Consider the following 23,120-nt stretch of genomic DNA (forward strand, 5'->3'; position numbering starts at 1 on the left):
ATAACTGCGATGAGACGGGGCGTGGCTACAGTGAAGCCTGTCAACCCCGAATCCCGGGACGTGCATGACCACAGTACACCGTACGGGGCGTCCATCACCCGTCCGGCGCGGCACTGTTGCCATGCTAGCCATGACGTCACCCACGGCGAGCTGTCAGTACGACCCATGGGTGGCGGGCCCCCTCAGTCAGGGAGACGCCTAAAGGCGGCCAGGCCTCCCCCAGTCGGCCTGGGGTATGGCCGACTCCCAATAGCTGTCTAGTTCACTCCCTCGAAGGAGGCGCCTCATTAAGGCGATAAGACGAGGTAAGGCTACAGCGATAAGCCGCCCGGCAGCAACACTGTAGCCATGCTTACCATGACCAAGCCCTCCTCACCAAAGGCGAGGAAACAGTAACCAGCCTCCGACAAGACCCCCAAGCGGTGGGACCGGCCTGTCAACCAGAAGGCCGGCAGCCGGCGGGGTCCACCAGTCGGCGGGCCCCATCGGGCGGCGGAGAAGCCGGTGAGCGTATACACAAACGGCTAGGGCCCACGCCCAGTCGGATTACCATTTTACCCCTGGGGGTAGGCCTATATAAACCCCCCAGGGCAGCGATGCACAGGGATCCTGTTGTGGGTTTGTCACGGCAGATGTCCTCATGAAAGGACTTAGTCGTGGAGCCATCGCTACGGGTTAGCTTAAGTGGTTAAACCGGACAAGGGACACATGGAATTTTATATTAGTTCGGCCCCTTCGAGGAAGGTAAAAGCCTACTTCTAGTTGTGATTGGTATTGCTAGGGTTTCGAAGGCCAGGGAGCGAATCCGCTTTGTCTGGCTCTCGAGTTGTTGTTGTCTGTCTCTAAACCGCGGCCGGGTCGTCCCTTTATATACATAGGTTGACGCCCGCCGGACTACAGAGCCCCAAAGCCGGATCATAAACGTGTCCGGTTCGGTCTCTACTCTTCCTATCTTATCATACAAGTTATTTGACTAGGTCGGTTTACATTTATAGGCTATAACCCGCCTTTGGGCCTTGGGCCTTCCTTAAAGTGCCATTATCCTCACATCTTCATGGGCTTCTAATCTTCAAAGAGTCAATCCGGCTACATAAGGCCGGTTTACCTCCAGTAGTAATATCCCCAACATTAGGCCCAGATTGGATTGAACTTGTTCATGTCAATCTTCCATACTTAGAAAAAATCTTCTCTCCTATCTTCACTTTTGATCTTGTAAACCGCCATGACGTCATATTTCAAAATTATGATAAACCGCCCTGATGTCATCCATCCGTTGATGTCGGAGATTACCTTCATTTAATATATATTCAGTCATCGAGGCGACACCTCTATTAACTTATCCATTTTTTGGACTCCTCGATTCCCGTGCTTGCCGTTTTATCGCTTCACCTTATAAATAGGGCCGAGGGGTCATTTTCACCTCCCCCCGTGCCTCTTCGCGTCGTCTTCCTTGCGCCGCTCAGCCTCTGGAGCTCCGCCACCACCGTCGACCGTCGCCTCTGCTCCAACCCTGGCCGCTGCATCACCCTGAACGCACCAGAATACTGTGGCGCCTTTCCGCTTCCTCGCCAGCTCCGGTAAGTTCTCTGCTTTTTTCGCCACAGATATGTTCTAGGGTTTCGACATTCTTCATAGTTCTTCCGAAGTTCATGAGTGTTGTTCTTCCCTGTTCTTCCTCTAGTATGTAGATGAACACTTCATGCTTGACATATCTCTTGCCGTAGCCAACCTACCATGGTCATCACAAATCCTTATGCGCAAAGAACTGATCTAGTCGGTCATAAATTGCTTCAGTTCTTCACCCCTTCAAGATCCAATTATTTTTTCTTTTCTATCTTATCTTAGATCCGAAAGTTTTATATGTCACTGTGAGATCTGTTTCTATGTTCCTGTGAGATCCGTTTCTCCTCGCACCAATACAGGAGGTTTGACCTTGTATAAACAGTCTATGCCATTAGCCCTCTGATAAACCGGAGGAGCATTTTACCTTCACAATTATGCTCCGGTTTAACAGTGTCTGAGCAATCCTGTGCTAGTATACCCTTTTTTCTTATTGCATTGGTCTCCGGGTTGTACCATTTCACATATCAGTATGTTTCTTACTCCCTTGTATCTTGTATATAATCATGCGTAATTTATAAACCGGCCTTTCATTTTCAGTTTGTTCGCTTTGCAATGGCCGAACAATTCACTGCCTGCAACTAGGCTCGTTCCCGGGTCACTGAGGGTCAGTTGAATGAGATGGTTAGCATCGGCTCTCTGCCTAACAAAACTGAGATCAAATGGCGAGTACCAGGAACAGAAAATCCTCCAACCCCAAGGCAGGGCGAGGTGGTGGTCTTTGTTGACCATATAGGCCGTGGTTTCAAACCGCCAGGGTCAAAGTTTTATCGAGATGTGCTTGCCAGCTTCCAACTGCATCCACAAGATATTGGTCCCAACTCAGTTTCCAACTTATGCAACTTCCAGGTCTTCTGTTAAGTATATTTACAAGAAGAACCAACTGCAGAACTGTTCCGGGATTTCTTTCACTTAAACCAGCGCACAGAGTTTGTAAATGGCCTGAACACAGAACTTGGTGGTGTCTCGATTCAAAAGCGGAAAGAAGTGGAATTTCCTCACGCCAAACATCATAGTCACCCAAAGGAATGGAACCAAACATGGTTTTATTGCAGAGACACTTCGCCTGAGGATGAAAATCCCCTCCCCGGCTTTCGTGATCACAGACTATCCAATACTCACCCAATGCCACAACGCCTGAGCTCTTCAGAAAGGGCGAAATATGCTCCTCAACTCACCAAGCTCCGGGCCTTTATGGCAAACAGTTTAACAGGCGTGGATTTTGTGCGCTGTTGGATATCCTGGAGTATCTTGCCGCTAAGCCGGTGTCCCGGTTTAATGTGCGAATATACCGGTGAGGTTGACGACCCCCAACGCCATTGCAACATCCAATTATCTGAAGAAGAAGTTACTGAAGGTGTAAAGAAGATTCTGAATGAATCGGAACTGGTCTATAGTCAAACCGGTCTGAGTCCCTTCTATGCCAAGAACAAACCACCTGTTGTAAGCATTACACTTCCTCTTCATCTCTAATATCTTTAAGTTATACAATCTGTAACCCTTCTTCTTTAAATATATAGGGTGATGACCCCTTCTAGAAACAGAAATCCATAGAGAAAGCGGCAAAGCCAACTGGAGACAAAGCGGTCAAGCCATCCTGCCCAAAGACCAAAGCCGTAAAACGGACGTCAAAGCGGAAAACGGCTGACCGGATTAATATGGAGCTTGATGGTGATACTGATGATCCAGAAGTTGAGTTAGAACTTGAATCACTTGGCTCTCTTTTTATGCATCTTGCTAACAATGATCTTCCTCATGAGGATGCAGAGGTAATTACCCTTTCCTCCGGTTCAGACTCTATGCTAACACAAAAAACTCGCCAAGCAATCCGGAAAGTAAGCTTTTCTCATCCTCTTGCTCACTTGGATCCAACATTTATTTTGAAGACTCAACAGCATGAAGCTCGCCGGACAACCCGGCACAGTGGCCAACAGGTCACTTCCACCGGTTTACCTAACACTCCGGTTCGGAAGCGCCGGTCTGAGGTCTCTCCTACTTCTGACCATTCTTAACCCAAGGCAGGTTATTTCAGACGGCCTCTTAATCCGTCCGATTCAAATTATTAGGTGACACCTCCTTCCTCTTCTAGTGAATCGACAGCAACTCAACTCCCTCCTTTGAAAACTGTTGCCGGGTGAGTTGTAAAAACCTTTCCTTTCAATGCGCCCTACATCCTTTAAATAGGATGTTAGTCCTTTTTTATTCTGTTTGTAGGGCCAAAGCCAGACCCAGCAAGAAAGCTCGGGTCACCAATCCGCCAGAAGACCCTGTCGCCGAAGAAGAAGAACCAAGAGGTGAACCGGAACAGACTGGTGAACCAGAAGGCCCCCATCCTGAAACTACTTTTGATGATCTGCCCCTTGAAGGCCAACATACCGACGAACCAACAGATAATGAGCCTGCCGCACCCGATACTGAACCGGCAGAACCAAACCGGGCTAGTCCGATGAAAGACACTCAAATTCCATCATCATCCACCAAAAATCCTGAAGGCCAAGGTGATGACGTTATTATTACTGGAATAGGCCACAGCTCTCCTTGCCATCCCGTCATTTTAGCTCAGCATAGTGCCAAAGAAGAGCTAATTGCCAGGGATAAAGGTAAATGGAGCAGCGACTTATCAAACTATGCTCATCTTAACGCTGATGAGCTTCATTCCGGCTTCTTGAACCGTCTGTACTCAAATCGGGATTATGAAGCTGGTTTGGTGAACTTGATGAAAGAGCGATATGAGGTAAATTCTTCTCCATTTGTATATTGATTTATAGCTGAAACACTATCCCAAGTAGCCCCCAAGGGCCGTTTTATGATTGTTAATCACAAACCGGGTCTTTGTAACACTTCAAGCATCCCATCATTGATCCTTGCAATGGCGTGTCGCTAATAATAGATAAGACTCATCTTGAAAAAATTAGATAACTTTCTGCAGCATAGCCCCCAAAGGCCGGTTTAACTTGGCAAGTTAATCCGGTTTTTAATCCACATAGCCGTTTTAGAACAGACGCACATTAGCCCCCAAGTGTCACATCCCTAGTTCTGACAATGCCTAGTGCATGCATTAGAGTGTTGCACCATGTTTAAATTTCATTTAAATTTGAAATGGGGATTGTTGAAACCCTAGCACCAAATGAAATTTAACTAGGTTCAATAAAAATATTTTCAATAACCCAGAATGCCCTTTGGAAATGTTCATAATTTCTGTTAAAGGTGAAAACCTCTTCCAAAAATGATGAACATATTTATAGGCTATTCCTGGATTTTTTGAATTAAATTATATAGTATTTGCATTTGGGCATTTAATTGCTAATAATATTTTAAATGCTCAAATAATCACAAACTGAAATGTTTACTGTTGGAAATATTCCAAACAGTGGCCACAGTCAGTTGCATGATTTTTGGAAATGCTCTGGCATTTTTAATAAATCCAAACACAATTACAGAAAATAGAAAACAGTAACTAAAATAGAAATAAAAGAGAGGAGAGAAACCTTACCTGGCGCTCACCTGGTAGCCCACCTGGCCCAGCAGCACGGCCCAGCCCGCCACCGCTACTCCCCTGTCGTCTTCCTCCTCGCCAGAAGGACGCGGACACTGCGACGCCGCCGTGCGCGCCACCTCCACCCTGCTCTGGCCACCTCCTGCTTCCTCCCCGAGCCCTCTGGTGACGCCACGCACTTCCCCTCGCCCCCTGCACCTCCCCTCTCTTCCCCTGGACCCCGTTCCCTCCTCTGCTTCCCTCCCTGCACGCGCCCGAGCGGAGCCCATCGCCGCCGACGCCGTTACCGGGGCCACAGCCACCCCCTCGCTCCCACTATGCATCCCTGAGCTCCGCCCTGACCCCGTGAAGCTACCCACGCGACGCACACGACCAGAGGAGGCCGCAGTCAACCGGAGCATCGTCGTCTTCACCTCCGGTGCCCGGAGATCGACTCCACCGATTCGGCACGTCCAGAGCCTCCCCGGCCCCGCCGTCTGCACCGTCTGACTCGCCGTGAGCCACTTACCTTATCCCCTAACTCCTTGTGCTCGCCCCCGTGCTGTAGCGTCGTTCCCCACGAGCCCGAAAGCTCACCGCCGCCGGCCATGCCGCCGTCGTGGCTACAGACGCCGTAGCTCGTGCCTGGGCGCGTCATAGCACTCGGTTTGCTCCCAGGAGCCCGTAGCGCCCACCAGCCCCTCCTCCCGTGCCCCCGAACGCCAACCCCGACCTCGCCCGAGCTCCGGCCGCCGCCTCGGGCTCCACTCCGGCGAGCTCCGGCCTCCCCAGCTCATCCCACATGCTCCACTGGATGCGGACGATGACGGGCTACGCCCCGGTGGTCTCCGCGCGCTTTTCCGCCGCCTGTAGCCCATTCCGGCGAAGCACCGCCGCGCGGTTTGGTCGTCGCCGGCCGAACTCCGACGAGGCTGACGTGGCGGCTTATTTAGCGCTAATCCCCACCATTAGCCACCCCACCAGCCGCTGACAGTGGGCCCTAGAGCCAAGTCAACCCTGGTCAGTGCGGGTTTGACCCAGGGTTACCCCCAGTGTCACTGACGTGTGGCCCCCACACGTCAGGTTTGACCTGGTCAGCCCTGCTGACGCCTCTGTGACGTCACGCTGACGCAATAAACCATTTTCTGGATTTAATTTAATTCTGAAATTTCAGAAAATGCCTAAAACTTCTAAAAATCATAGAAAATTAACCGTAACTCCAAATTAAATAATTTATATATGAAAAATTATCAGAAAAATTCAAGGAATCCATCTGTACCATTTTCATGCATGTTAGAACAACTTATAGCTGCTGTTTAGCACAAATCAATTAAATGGCATTTGAATAATCACATATGGAGTTTAAATTTGAATCTTGTATTCAAACCAACTTCATTTAATCTGTTGCTAGTTGCATTAGCTCAAAACACATTCATTTTGCCATGTCATGATCATGCATCATATTGTGCATTGCATTGATTGTGTTCCCTTCTGTGTTGCCGGTATTTGTCCCCTCTCGATAGACATGATACCGATGATGTGATCGTTGACACTGATGAAGACTCAATGTTATCTTCAGAAGTGCCAGGCAAGCAAAACCCCCTTGTTCATTCCGATACAATCCTACTCTCTCGCTCCTGCTCTCTTTTACTGCATTAGGACAACAACGATTCATCTGTTACTTGCTGCGGTAGCTGAACCCCTTTATCCTTTGCATGACCTGTCATTCCACAGTAAATAGATGAAACCCACTAGTATGAGTAGGAATTGTTTGAGCCCTGTTGTGCCTACTCATTCATGCTCGTTTGTCATGCCTGCTACTGCTTAGAGTTGAGTCAGGTCTGATTCATCGGGGATGAATCAGAGGCGTGTGAACATGTCCTACTGTGTGTGAGCTAAGTGTGTGAACACGATTTGGTAAAGGTAGCGGTGAGAGGCCATGTAGGAGTACATGGTGGGTTGTCTCATTGCAGCCGTCCTCAGGAACTGAGTTCTGTGTTTGTGATCCATGATTCAGCTACTACCATACATTGGGCCCTGAAATATGACCCCGCTCGACTTCTTATTCACCCTAGTCCTCTGTCCAGGAGTTGCAAGTAGTTTCTGGTGTTTGTAGCTTACTGGAGGCCGTGGACAGCGCTGACCGTAGGGGTGGGCTGTGATGCGGTAGGTACGTGGCACGGTGTACCGGATGCCCGTTTGGTATCTCGAGAACCCTGTTCACATCGTTTGGGGCTGTGAGCGAAACTCCGGCCGGATCTCCTCATGGATGGAACCCGAATAGGCGATAAACCTGGACTAGAGACTTGAGTGTTTAGGTAGGTCGTGGTCTACACCCACGTCGGCTTTCGCTTGAAGTCTGCCGAGCACATGTCGTGTGCAGACGCTAAGTGGTGGAAACATGTATGAAGAAGTACACCCCTGCAGGGTTAACATCATCTATTCGAATAGCCGTGTCCGCGGTAAAGGACTTCTGGGTTGCTTATATCAGTTCATAGACAAGTGAAAGTGGATACCTTAAAATGCGCAAGATAAGCGTGAGTGCTATGGATGGCGTTCTCGTAGGGAGACGGGAGCGGATCCATAGTGGTGTATTGATATGGTGAATATGTGGACTCGTGTGCGCCACCTGAAAAGAGTCGCTTGCAGTCGTAGTTTAGGATAGCCACCGAGTCAAAGCTGGCTTGCTGCAGTTAAACCCCACCATCCCTTTGTTGAAAATGATGCATATGTAGTTAGTTCTTGTAAGTCTTGCTGGGTACATTTGTACTCACGTTTGCCTATTTTATGTTTTTGCAGAGAGACTTCAGTCTCACTAGTAGTTCCACGTGGACTTCGACGTTTAGCTTGTTACCTCAGCTACGATCTTGTGCCCTCGGCAGGATCTGATAGATAGTCAGGCTTCTCGGCCTTTTTCATTTATAGATGTCTGTACCCAGACATGATAGCTTCCGCTTGTGCTTTGACTTGTATGCTCTGATTGTTGGGTCGTGAGACCCATGTTTGTAATATCTCGCTCCTCGGAGCCTATTGATTAAAATACTTGAGTTGTAGAGTCATGTTGTGATGCCATGTTGTATTTGCACATATCGAGCATATTGTGTGTATGTTATTGAAATGCTTGGTATGTGTGGGATCTGACAACCTAGTTGTTTACCCTTGGTAGCCTCTCTTACCGGGAAATGTCTCCTAGTGTTTCCACCGAGCCATGGTAGCTTGCTACTGCTCCGGGACACTTAGGCTGGCCGGCATGTGTCCTTCTTCGTTCGTGTGTCTGTCCCTTCGGGGAAATGTCACGCGATGAATACCGGAGTCCTGTTAGCCCGCTACAGCCCGGTTCACCGGAGTCCTGCTAGCCCAGTGCTACAGCCTGGATTCACTCGCTGATGACCGACACGTTCGATGCTGGGTCATGGATGCCTGTCCCTGTAAGTCTGTGCCACTTTGGGTTTACGACTAGCCATGTCAGCCCGGGCTCCTTATCATATGGATGCTAGCGACACTGTCATATACGTGTGCCAAAAGGCGCAAACGGTCCCGGGCAAAGGTAATGCGACACCCGTGGGCATACCGTGCGTGAGGCCGCAAAGTGATATGAGGTGTTACATGCTAGATCGATGTGGCATTGAGTCGGGGTCCTGACAGCGTTGGTATCAGAGCTTGACTGCCTGTAGGATTACCAAGCCAAACTGGTCGAAGTTGAGTCTAGAAATTCTTTAGTTATATAAGGGAATTGATTGTGGGATGGAACGTAAGGCTCTTTTTACTCCTTATACCTCATGCCCTTCTGATCTGAGTCATCTTATCTTTCCTGCGGGGATTAAGAACTAGGCTATCTCTTCTTTCTATTAGGATCACGTGTTACTAATCAGTAGACTTATAAGATTGTTGGATTTAAGTCTCAGTTCAGTTCCTACTACTTCCGTATGTTAATTGTTGATCTCGGAACCTTGATATTGTGCTTCTGAGTGGTTATGCCACCATTTTTGTGATTGTCTCAAATCTTTTTGAGCAATTATAGCCGTTATGCTGTCCGAGTCATCCCAGGTTTCTAAATAGTCTGATGCATTTGCAAATCCCTTCCTTTTGTTTCCGATGTTCCCATGGGTCAGATTAACCACACTAATCGGTGTGTTGAGGTAATTATTGCCTCGACATATATGTTGGAATTATTATTATGACCCTAAGTGCTTAGGGGATCATCTAGTGGTCTAGTCATGATTTGTGTCCTAGTGTGAAGATTCTGGCCTTTATTCTCGGAAGCATCCCGTGATGCTACTTAGTAGTAGGTATTCTACTCCTGGGTTCTGAACCCGAGATTCACTCTACCTACTTCATGTTGATAGTAATTGCTAGTGCCTTTAGGATATTAGTAACCTTTGCGATAGTCCTTGAAGTCCGTGGTATCTTCTTCTTCCAAATACCATGAACTACTTATGGCAGATGTTTATTGGATCAAAGAAAAAATCACAATTAGAGTACTCTTGAGGAGTTCTCCATTCATAAATCGTGACTCTGCCAGTTCTACCTTTCTGCATGGGTTATCCGGAAGAAATATGTTGAACTTGGTTCGACATACTAATCTATGCATCCACAACTCAGAAAGTTATATGTTCCTTTGAGTTGTTCTCTTTAGTTGCATTCTGACCCTCGTCTATCAATTGATAGTCAAGAGTATGCGTGCGTTCGTTCATCGATGCCTATGACTCTTGTGGTCTGTCAAGCCATTCTATTCCGGAATTACTAGGAGAAACAAACTCCAGTACCTCTTCCATATCCAGGATTGGGTCAAAGTAGTTGTATTCCGCAGATCAAATGCCAATCCAGCTTTTGGTTCTGCTCTACCTTGGAGTATTACATATTTTATATCGAGATTGTTATAGGAATTGCACACCATCCCATGAACTCTTGGTACAGTGACACTTCTTGCCATCACTGTTCATTCCTCGGCCCTCGTGTTGATGCAACCGGAATACCGACAAATGAATTGTGATGTGTGAAATCAATACTGCTAGCAACTATGTTGCTTGGTAGTTAAAGGATAATAATTTCATTCCTAGTATGTTGGTTTTCGAATCATCCTTCTAATACTGATCGTGCTACCTAGTCCTTATTTCGGTGCACCCTTCGATTGATAAGTTAGGATCTTGTTAAGTCCTCACTCATTTGATCATATCGTCTTGCCCTCAAAAGCAAGATTGTTCTCGAGCTTAGTAACATACCGGTGGTTCGTGACTTTCCAAATATCTTCTTGGAGGTGTTACCGGGTTGTCACCTGACCGCTATGTTGAGTTCGTGATCAAGTTGGTTTCTTGTGAACCACCTTCTCTCCAAGAATCGGTGTTAGATATCCCTGAGCTAGTTGGTTAAGCTAGACAACAACTTGGAGAGTTGGAAGATAAAAGCTTGTCTGACTTAGTTCGTTCCAAAGGGATATTCTTGTGTAGTGTGTGTTGAAGAAAGATGATATCTTCATCGATTGGTCCTTGTGATCAGTTGCTGGACCTATTGTCTTATCAATCCTTTGATTTGAGTGTGGGCTATCGTCAAATCAAATCAGTACCAACGATGCTCGTAATGTTGTCTTATTCGTGGTTGATCCCTAGAGCATACACCATTATATCTTTTGGGTCTGACCAATGCTATCACTTGTTCACTTAACTATGGAATTCCTTTTAAAAGGAAACCCAGATGAATTGTTGTTGTGCCCATTGACAACATCCTTGTCTTCTCCATAATTTTGCTGAACATTAAGCTAGTGTTGGAAACTTTTGAAAGCATTTGTTCATGCTAGCTCATGAAGCATATGTTTGGATGAAGGTAGTGACTTCCTTTAATTCATGTGCATCTGATGCAAGTTGCCGCCGTGGATTCGAGAAAGTCAATGTTGCTTTCTTTGGAATCATTCCAAATCAGTCATGCACACGTGCGAAGAATGCTGTGGTTTGAAGACTTGCAACCTTCAATCTATATGTATCCCTAGCACACCAAGCCACTGATTGATTTGTTTAAGGAGAAGGAGTTCCTTCATAAGAGCTAATCCGGACTTATGAAAGAACTTCGATACCCTCGTTGATGGTTCCCCCTCCTGAACTCGGTAGTGTTTTATTATAAGACTACCACGTGGTCATGCTTGTCTAGGACAACGTGTTCACATGTTTGTAGCAGAACCAGCTCATGTTTTGGAGCTTGCTATCGTAGTTCATCTCCCGAGAATCCCGCAACGTCATCTCGTCGATTTGTGTTGCAAACTTTCATTTTTCTTCCTAAGACTCGATGAGCCTGGAATATCCTAACACCAACCAGAGCTGAATCTCAGGCAGATATGATGGTTGGAACATTTCCCTAAGAACTATAATATTGGTCTCTCGATAACCGGTAAGGTGGATGTCGTGGCCAACACACCCATCCGGTAGACCTATTATTATAGTATCTTGTTTGAGGAAGTTGACCACCCCCCCATAGGGATTTCGTAGGATTTACTCCCTAGTTGCCCCTATGGATTTTTGTGTTCCCGAAGTCCGACCTTTTACTTGATGTTTTAGATATCAAACCATATCTATGAATGGGTTATACTAGCACATCAAGGAGAACATTAGAAGCGGAGTGCTAAATGTCTCTCGGTCGATCATCCAGATTTTTTTTTGCTTGGCCTCGCTAAGGTGAAATATGAGAAAGTGTTATCCTCCTTCGCATCTGCATCGTCCATCGCTATTCATCATGGTAGTATGTTGTGTTGTCAGCACCCTTGACGCGGTTGTTGATAAAACCTTGATGATTGTGGAAATGCTCAAGTTCTTGAGAGCACGCACAAGCGCTACGTCTTATCATCGGCACTAGCTGGGATTGCCCCAGATTTCCTCGGTTATGCTATAACCACTCCAACAGTGAATTCACTCTCTATTGTTGGGTTCTTCCCCAGTTACCAGAATCATTCCCAGCATTTGCATTTTGTTCCCAGCTTGCACCGCCAATGTGCCATTCTACCATGGGTCTCTTCCATTTCCGGTGATAAGCAAAATTCATCCATTACGTTGTCTTCAACAAGGTAATCCACATCATCCAAGTCCGAGTATGCCATTCTACCGACCCCCTCCAAACGATCGCTCGAGAATTGCCTTAGGCTGGTTTAAAGAGTTTCAATGATCTCTGAATCAAAAGTAATTCTTTTTGCCACTTAAGGGGATATCTCTACGAGTCACCTTCCCTAAGGTGTATCGTTATGGTATCATGGCAACTCAACTCCTCGCTACGTTGACAATCGTTTACCCCCTTCTTAGGTATGAAATTGTTGTCTACCTAGTGAACCTTCGTCATCTGCCTCACTCCATTTCTTCGGATCTGTGCTTCGTCTCTCAGCTCAAGAGATGTTGATATGTCTCATCCCATGAGTTGATCCTAAGTTGTTCGGTCTTCTCGAAGATCGATTGTTCTAGAGTTTTCCTTTCCTCTTCTTGTCATGATTAGCTGGAGTTCTCAGAGCAAGACATCAAGACAATGATGGTGATCGAATCAACGTTCAACTGAAGTGCACCCTGGATCGTGAAGATTGTACTAGTTTGCGTTTCCCCTTCATCCTACCCTACGCTTGAATCTCGAGACGAGATTCTTGTTTAGTGGGGGTGAGTTGTCACATCCCTAGTTCTGACAATGCCTAGTGCATGCATTAGAGTGTTGCACCATGTTTAAATTTCATTTAAATTTGAAATGGGGATTGTTGAAACCCTAGCACCAAATGAAATTTAACTAGGTTCAATAAAAATATTTTCAATAACCCAGAATGCCCTTTGGAAATGTTCATAATTTCTGTTAAAGGTGAAAACCTCTTCCAAAAATGATGAACATATTTATAGGCTATTCCTGGATTTTTGAATTAAATTATATAGTATTTGCATTTGGGCATTTAATTGCTAATAATATTTTAAATGCTCAAATAATCACAAACTGAAATGTTTACTGTTGGAAATATTCCAAACAGTGGCCACAGTCAGTTGCATGATTTTTGGAAATGCTCTGGCATTTTTAATAAATCCAAACACAATTACAGAAAATAGAAAACAGTAACTAAAATAGAAATAAAAGAGAGGAGAGAAACCTTACCTGGCGCTCACCTGGTAGCCCACCTGGCCCAGCAGCACGGCCCAGCCCGCCACCGCTACTCCCCTGTCGTTTTCCTCCTCGCCAGAAGGACGCGGACACCGCGACGCCGCCGTGCGCGCCACCTCCACCCTGCTCTGGCCACCTCCTGCTTCCTCCCCGAGCCCTCTGGTGACGCCACGCACTTCCCCTCGCCCCCTGCACCTCCCCTCTCTTCCCCTGGACCCCGTTCCCTCCTCTGCTTCCCTCCCTGCACGCGCCCGAGCGGAGCCCATCGCCGCCGACGCCGTTACCGGGGCCACAGCCACCCCCTCGCTCCCACTATGCATCCCTGAGCTCCGCCCTGACCCCGTGAAGCTACCCACGCGACGCACGCGACCAGAGGAGGCCGCAGTCGACCGGAGCATCGTCATCTTCACCTCCGGTGCCCGGAGATCGACTCCACCGATTCGGCGCGTCCAGAGCCTCCCCGGCCCCGCCGTCTGCACCGTCTGACTCGCCGTGAGCCACTTACCTTATTCCCTAACTCCTTGTGCTCGCCCCCGTGATGTAGCGTCGTTCCCCACGAGCCCGAAAGCTCACCGCCGCCGGCCATGCCGCCGTCGTGGCTACAGACGCCGTAGCTCGTGCCTGGGCGCGTCATAGCACTCAGTTTGCTCCCAGGAGCCCGTAGCGCCCACCAGCCCCTCCTCCCGTGCCCCCGAACGCCAACCCCGACCTCGCCCGAGCTCCGGCCGCCGCCTCGGGCTCCACTCCGGCGAGCTCCGGCCTCCCCAGCTCATCCCACATGCTCCACTGGATGCGGACGATGACGGGCTACGCCCCGGTGGTCTCCGCGCGCTTTTCCGCCGCCTGTAGCCCATTCCGGCGAAGCACCGCCGCGCGGTTTGGTCGTCGCCGGCCGAACTCCGGCGAGGCTGACGTGGCGGCTTATTTAACGCTAATCCCCACCATTAGCCACCCCACCAGCCGCTGACAGTGGGCCCTAGAGCCAAGTCAACCCTGGTCAGTGCGGGTTTGACCCAGGGTTAACCCCAGTGTCACTGACGTGTGGCCCCCACACGTCAGGTTTGACCTGGTCAGCCCTGCTGACGCCTCTGTGACGTCACGCTGACGCAATAAACCATTTTCTGGATTTATTATAATTCAGGAAATTCCAGAAAATTATATAAACTTCTAAAAATCATAGAAAATTAACCGTAACTCCAAATTAAACAATTTATATATGAAAAATTATCAGAAAAATTCAAGGAATCCATCTGTACCATTTTCATGCATGTTAGAACAACTTATAGCTGCTGTTTAGCACAAATCAATTAAATGGCATTTAAATAATCACATATGGAGTTTGAATTTGAATTTTATATTCAAACCAACTTCATTTAATCTGTTGCTAGTTGCATTAGCCCAAAACACATTCATATTGCCATGTCATAGCATGCATCATATTGTGCATTGCATTGATCGTGTCTTTTCTGTATTTGCCGGTAATTGTCCCCTCTCGATAGACGTGATACCGATGATGTGATCGTTGACACTGATGAAGACTCAATGTTATCTTCAGAAGTGCCAGGCAAGCAAAACCCCCTTGTTCATTCCGATAAAATCCCACTCTCTCGCTCCTGCTCTCTTTTACTGCATTAGGACAACAACGACATATTTGTTACTTGCTGCGGTAGCTGAACCCCTTTATCCTCTGCATGACCTGTCATTGCCACAGTAAATAGATGAAACCCACTAGCATGAGTAGGAGTTGTTTGAGCCCTGTTGTGCCTACTCATTCATGTTTGTTTGTCATGCCTGCTACTGCTTAGAGTTGAGTCAGGTCTGATTCATCGGGGATGAATCAGAGGTGTGTGAACATGTCCTACTATGTGTGAGCTAAGTGTGTGAACACGATTTGGTAAAAGGTGTCGGTGAGAGGCCATGTAGGAGTACATGGTGGGTTGTCTCATTGAAGCCGTCCTTAGGAACTGAGTTCTGTGTTTGTGATCCATGATTCAGCTACTACCATGCATTGGGCCCTGAAATATGACCCTGCTCGACTTCTTATTCACCCTAGTCCTCTGTCCAGGAGTTGCAAGTAGTTTCTGGTGTTTGTAGCTTACTGGAGGCCGTGGACAGCGCTGACCGTAGGGGTGGGCTGTGATGCGGTAGGTACGTGGCACGGTGTACCGGATGCCCGTTTGGTATCTCGGGAACCCTGTTCACATCGTTTGGGGCTGTGAGCGAAACTCCGGCCGGATCTCCTCATGGATGGAACCCGAATAGGCGATAAACCTGGACTAGAGACTTGAGTGTTTAGGTAGGTCGTGGTCTACACCCACGTCGGCTTTCGCTTGAAGTCTGCCGAGCACATGTCGTGTGCAGACGCTAAGTGGTGGAAACATGTATGAAGAAGTACACCCCTGCAGGGTTAACATCATCTATTCGAATAGCCGTGTCCGTGGTAAAGGACTTCTGGGTTGCTTATATCAGTTCATAGACAAGTGAAAGTGGATACCTTAAAATGCGCAAGATAAGCGTGAGTGCTATGGATGGCGTTCTCGTAGGGAGACAGGAGCGGATCCATAGTGGTGTATTGATATGGTGAATATGTGGACTCGTGTGCGCCACCTCAAAAGAGTCGCTTGCAGTCGTAGTTTAGGATAGCCACCGAGTCAAAGCTGGCTTGCTGCAGTTAAACCCCACCATCCCTTTGTTGAAAATGATGCATATGTAGTTAGTTCTGATGTAAGTCTTGCTGGGTACATTTGTACTCACGTTTGCCTATTTTATGTTTTTGCAGAGAGACTTCAGTCTCACTAGTAGTTCCACGTGGACTTCGACGTTTAGCTTGTTACCTCAGCTACGATCTTGTGCCCTCGGCAGGATCTGATAGATAGTCAGGCTTCTCGGCCTTTTTCATTTATAGATGTCTGTACCCAGACATGATAGCTTCCGCTTGTGCTTTGACTTGTATGCTCTGATTGTTGGGTCGTGAGACCCATGTTTGTAATATCTCGCTCCTCGGAGCCTATTGATTAAAATACTTGAGTTGTAGAGTCATGTTGTGATGCCATGTTGTATTTGCACATATCGAGCATATTGTGTGTATGTTATTGAAATGCTTGGTATGTGTGGGATCTGACAACCTAGTTGTTTACCCTTGGTAGCCTCTCTTACCGGGAAATGTCTCCTAGTGTTTCCACCGAGCCATGGTAGCTTGCTACTGCTCCGGGACACTTAGGCTGGCCGGCATGTGTCCTTCTTCGTTCCTATGTCTGTCCCTTCGGGGAAATGTCACGCGATGAATACCGGAGTCCTGTTAGCCCGCTACAGCCCGGTTCACCGGAGTCCTGCTAGCCCAGTGCTACAGCCTGGATTCACTCGCTGATGACCGACACGTTCGATGCTGGGTCATGGATGCCTGTCCCTGTAAGTCTGTGCCACTTTGGGTTTACGACTAGCCATGTCAGCCCGGGCTCCTTATCATATGGATGCTAGCGACACTGTCATATACGTGTGCCAAAAGGCGCAAACGGTCCCGGGCAAAGGTAATGCGACACCCGTGGGGATACCGTGCGTGAGGCCGCAAAGTGATATGAGGTGTTACATGCTAGATCGATGTGGCATTGAGTCGGGGTCCTGACACCAAGTGTCAAGGATAATGCTTGCATTGTTCTGGAGACTTGTATAAAATGTAGTATTTGAGAGCAAATAGGCATTAGCCCCCGAGTATGAAGTGTATAACTTGTTATATGCTTTATACTTAGTGCATAAATATGTTGTTTGTTGAATATACCTTCAATGTTGCAGGCTGAACTGAGAAGCAAAGATGCCCGAAATTCTGACTTGCAAGAAAATGTGAAGCCTCAACAAGCCGAAGATGCAAAAGCCAAAGAGGAGCTGACCCAGGCCCTGGCCAGAATGGAAAAGCTGAAAGAATCCTTCAACCAAGATCGTGCTGAATGGGAAACCGAAAAAGCCGGTTTAACCAAAAGAGATCTAGACGCCGAAGCATCCCTGAAACCAATGGTTGAAGAACTAACCGGTTTGAAGCGCCAAATCAATGCTATGACCTCTGCTATCTTTGGTAAGTGTCTTCTTATGTATGTTGCGCCAGTCAATGAATCTTAGAACTGATCAAAATGTTGATAAAATCTTTGGCAGGCACTCGGATCACTCATCTTGGTGCAGATATGCGGATGAAGCTCAAAGAGGCATATACAATGGTTGAGCAGCTATACTCTGGGTCTCAGTGGGCCATTAGTACGGCGGCTTATAACAAACTGGCTCCAACTTTGATTAAGGAGACCCTTGAGAAGCTGGGCATGTTACCAGCCCGTATTGCCGAGTTGAAGAGAGTCGCTGCCAGAGCAGGAGCTTTAACCGCCCTTATTCGAGCCAAGGCCTGGATTCCAGACCTTGAAGCGGAGGATATCGTTAAAGGATATCTAGGCCTTAAAGAAGACGGTTCAAACTTCGACAATGATGATCTTCGGCGGCTGACCAAACAGATGCGGCCAACGGCCAGCAAGTTGGCTGAGGATACCGATTTGTCCCATTTTCAACCGTTTTATGATGCAGAAGGGAAAAGACAGCCGGCCGACATCCATGAAGTCGAAGAAGTTGTGCCTCCGATTCGTAAGCACACTTACGCCCCTGATATTAACCCTTTTGATCTTATCCATGAGGAAGCAGTGTTCCAAGCTTTAACCGGAATCGATTGGTCAACGGCTGATTTCCAGCGTCTGGGGAGGGATGAAGAAATCAGCGTCTGGGGAGGGATGAAGAAGTGCCTACATCAACTGATCCGCAACCGTCAAACCGTCGTGATGAAGAGTCCTGATCCGGTTGACGGTTTATATGGCTACAGTGAAAAGCAATGGCACTGTTTGAGCCGCTTTGAAGCTTCATGTAATAGGATAGCTGAAACTATGTTTATCTGCCATGCCATCGAGCATGTTTCATAATGCTTTGTGACAATCTGTGCTGCCCTTCGGGATATATTTTATGCATAACCCATGATGAATTGCCTTCCTGGGTACAAAAAAATTAAAAGTGTCTAGCGGTTTACCGCTAGACATGTCATAATATCCAAGAAGTATATAGTACTTTAGATGAATAATCAAATGTTTGTACAAAAAATAATGTACAGAACATACCTCATTGATTGACCAAACGTGTATACAGCAAAGGTGTTAACACCAATCCGGGACGTTTGATAAATTCATCTTCATAATGTTGGTCTATATATTAAACCGGACCGGTATAACTACCGGATTTTCTTTATAACACTGGTGATTTAGTCAAACCAGACCGGGTCAATGAACACCGGTTTATAATTCCTCATGTGCCAACAACTGGTAGTTGAAAAGCAAGCCGGGTCAAGGACGCCGGTTCATCAAAAAATACTTATGATTTTCAATAAACAAAATTCAAATACGAAAATATGCGAGGCTTTTTACGAGCTACCAGGCTCCAAATCGAGGCTTTTCATGGGCTGCCAGGCCTCTAAGTTAAACCATTTAACAAAGCCTTTTAAGATGGGCCTCCAATTAACCAATCATCGTTTTAACTGTGACAAGTTCAGGGTCTGTAAAAGATTGACTTGCCAAACGTTTGATGGGTCATACCAGGATTACCTGGATAGGAGTGGCTTACTTGATGAAGGCAGGCTAACCCAGGTTTTTAGGTGAATACACCAGGCTTCCAAGCCGTGGCTTGATAGCCAATTACGAGGGTCCTTTCAAACTCTTTGTTGCTTTGCAAAAAAGAGCCCCCAAGTAACTTTGTGAGCGATGCTCAGTGTGCGCCTATGTTTGAGTCTGTACTGTGTACAACACTCTCTTTGGCTCCACAAGTTTTTCCTTTTGTGGCTGAAATGCCTATCAAGAGGTGTAGCTGTGGTTCAAACATGACCAAGCCCCTTAGTGATTTTCTTTATCTCTATGCAACTGCTAAAGTCGGTTTAACAAAGACTCCGCTTTGTCAGTTAACTTGTAAAAGCACACAAATGATATAAGAAAGAACAGATATCCCGCTTATAACGGAGGCTCTGGTTTATTATATGATATATACACTGTCATAAATATGTACAGATGAAGAGCCTATGGCTTCAGGTATAGTAAGGCCGAAGGAGAGCTATGTTCCATGGCCGCTTTGTCTCCTCCTCCGATTGACGTGAGTCTTCATGCTCTCGAACATCAATGAGGTAGTAAGATCCGTTGTGCAGATTTTTGCTGACCACAAAGGGTCCTTCCCAAGGGGGGGATAACTTGTGCATATCAGTCTGATCCTGGATGAGCCGAAGCACCAAATCACCTTCTTGAAAGGTTCTAGTTTTAACCCGGCAGCTGTGATAATGTCGAAGATCTTGTTGATAAATCACCGAACGTGCTGCTGCAAGATCACGCTCTTCATCCAACAGGTCGAGAGAATCCTGATGTGCCTTCTCATTATCAGCTTCAACATAAGCTGCCACACGGGGCGAATCGTGACGGATGTCACTAGGAAGAATTGCCTCCGCTCCATAAACCATGAAGAAAGGTATGTAACCTGTAGATCTATTGGGTGTGGTGTTGATGCTCCATAACACAGAAGGTAGCTCCTCAACCCAACAACCCGGCGTCCGCTTTAAGGGAACCATAAGCCTTGGTTTGATACCCTGTAGAATTTCTTGATTTGCCCTTTCCGCTTGACCATTAGATTGGGGGTGAGCCACTAATGCTAGATCAAGCCGGATGTGCTCACGTTGACAGAATTCTTCCATCTCCCCTTTTGATAGATTAGTACCATTATCTGTTATAATGTTGTGTGGAAAGCCAAACCGGAATATCACCTTTTTGATGAATTGAACCGCCGTGGCTGCATCACACTTGCTGACTGGCTCTGCCTCCACCCATTTAGTGAATTTATCAACTGCTACTAACAGGTGGGTCTTCTTGTCCTTAGAGCGCTTGAAGGGTCCAACCATATCAAGCCCCCAAGTTGCAAACGACCACGTAATTGGAATCATCCGCAACTCTTGAGCCGGAACATGCGCACGTCGGGCAAATTTTTGACATCCATCACATCTCTTGACTAAATCCTTTGCATCAGCATGCGCCGTCAACCAGTAAAAACCGTGGCGAAAAGCTTTGGCAACCAACAACTTTGAACCGATGTGGTGACCACAATCCCCTTCATGGATTTCTCGCAAAATCTCATGACCTTCTTGAGGAGAAACACAGCGCTGAATTGCTCCTGAAACACTGTAATGATGTAACTCCCCATTGAGTATGGTCATGGACTTGGAACGCCGGATTATCTGTCGAGCCAACGTTTACTCATCTGGTAACTTGCCCCGGTTCATGTAATCTAGATATGGGATCGTCCAATCCGGTATGGCATGCAGAGCTGCCACCAACTGAGCCTCCGGATCGGGAATAGCCAAATCTTCTTCGGTTGGTATTTTGACTGACGGATTGTGCAACACATCAAGAAAGACATTGGGCAGAACCGGTTTACGTTGGGAACCAAGACGACTTAAAGCGTCCGCCACTTCATTCTTCCGCCGGTCTATATGGTCCACCTGATAACCTTTAAAGTGACCAGCCACTGCGTCCACCTCTCGTCAATATGCAGCCATGAGTGGGTCCTTAGAATCCCAAGTGCCACACACCTGCTGAGCCACTAGATCTGAATCGCCGAAGCACTTAACCCGGCTCAAATTCATCTCTTTAGCCATCCGAAGACCGCGGAGTAAAGCCTCATATTCAGCTGCATTGTTAGTACAAGGGAACATTAAACGGGGGACATAACAAAACTTGTCACCTCGTGGGGAAGTTAATACGACTCCAGCCCCCGAGCCCTTCAACTGTCTGGACCCATCAAAATGAATAGTCCAATATGTATTATCTGGTTTCTCTTGAGGTGCCTATAACTCTGTCCAATCGTTGATGAAATCCACGAGTGCCTGGGACATGATCATCGTGCGGGGTATATATTTGAGCCCATGAGGTCCAAGCTCAATGGCCCACTTGGCAACCCGGCCAGTTGCCTCTCTGTTTTGAATGATGTCACCCAGAGGAGCTGAACTGACCACTGTGATGGGATGGCCCTGAAAATAGTGTTTAAGCTTCCGGCTTGCCATAAACACCCCATACACCATTTTCTGCCAATGTGGGTACCTCTGTTTTGACTCAATGAGCACCTCACTGATATAATAAACCGGCCGTTGAACCGGATACTCCTTGCCAGGCTCCTTGCGCTCCACCACAATGGCTACGCTAACAGCCCGGGCATTAGCAGCCACATATAATAATAATGGCTCTTTATCAATCGGCGCTGCAAGCACGGGTGGTTCAGCTAGCTGCCTCTTCAGATCCTCGAACGCCTTATCAACTGCCTCACTCCAGACAAAGTTATCTGTTTTCTTGAGCATCTGATATAAGGGGATGGCCTTCTCTCCAAGGCGGCTGATAAACTGGCTCAAGGCTGTAATCCGGCCGGCTAGATGTTGAACATCGTTAATACACGCTGGTTTAGCCAGGGATGTAATTGCTGCAATCTTTTCCGGATTAGCCTCAATGCCTCTGTTTGAAACCAGAAAGCCTAAGAGCTTGCCTGTCGGGACACTGAAAACACACTTCTCCGGATTGAGCATCATCTTGTAAACCCGCAGATTGTCAAAGGTTTCCCGTAGATCATCTATCAATGTCCCCTCCTTTCTGGATTTGACCACAATATCATCCACATACACATGAACATTGCGCCCAATTTGTTTATGAAGGCAATTCTGAACACATCATTGGTAAGTCGCCTGGGCACTCTTGAGTCCAAAGGGCATGGAAACATAGCAGAAGGCTCCAAAGGGAGTTATGAAGGTTGTCTTCTCCTGGTCCTTAACCAGCATTTTGATCTGATGATAACCAGAGTAAGCATCCAGAAAACACAAATGGTCACAACCCGCCGTAGCATCAATTATCTGATCAATGCGAGGGAGAGCAAAGGGGTCTGCAGGGCAAGCCTTGTTTAAAACTGTGTAGTACACACACATGCGCCAAGTGCCATTTTTCTTAAGAACTGGCACCGGATTGGCTAACCACTCTGGATGAAAACTTTGACAATAAACCCAGTAGCCAACAAACGGGCTACCTCTTCACCTATAGCATTGCGTCTGTCCTCGTTGAAATGGCGGAGGAACTGCCGGACCGGTTTGAACTTAGGATCAATGTTGAGTGTGTGCTCAGCGAGTTCCCTCGGTACACCTGGCATGTCAGAAGGTTTCCATGCGAAGATGTCCCGATTCTCACGGATGAACTCGATGAGCGCGCTTTCCTATTTGGGATCCAGGTTAGCGCTGATGTTGAACTGTTTGGATGAATCGCCAGGAACAAAGTCAACCATCTTAGTGTCTGTAGCCGATTTGAACTTCAACGCTTGATCATGCTCCGTAGTTGGCTTTTTTTAAAGAGGTCATGTCTGCCGGATCAACTTGCTCCTTATAGAATTTTAACTCCTCCTTGGCACAAACCGACTCAGCATAAGTCGCATCACCTTCTTCACACTCCAAAGCAATCTTTCTACTTCCATGTACTATGATAGTCCCTTTATGACCTGGCATTTTAAGCTGTAGATAAACATAACATGGCCTTGCCATAAACTTAGCATAAACCGGCCGCCCAAACAAGGCGTGGTACGGACTTTTGATCTTTACCACCTCAAACGTCAATGTTTCTGACCTTGAATCGTAGTCATCTCCAAAAGCTACCTCCAAAGCTATCTTGCCAACAGGATATGCAAACTTACCAGGCACCACACCATGAAAGACCGTATTTGACGGTTTAAGATCCTTATCTGTCAACCCCATACGGCGGAATGTATCATAAATACAAAATATTAATACTACTTCCCCCATCCATGAGCACTTTAGTGAACTTGTATCCCCCAACTTGAGGGGCTA

Source organism: Triticum dicoccoides, chromosome 4A (genome assembly GCF_002162155.2).
Source record: "Triticum dicoccoides isolate Atlit2015 ecotype Zavitan chromosome 4A, WEW_v2.0, whole genome shotgun sequence".
Taxonomy (NCBI): Eukaryota; Viridiplantae; Streptophyta; class Magnoliopsida; order Poales; family Poaceae; genus Triticum; species Triticum dicoccoides.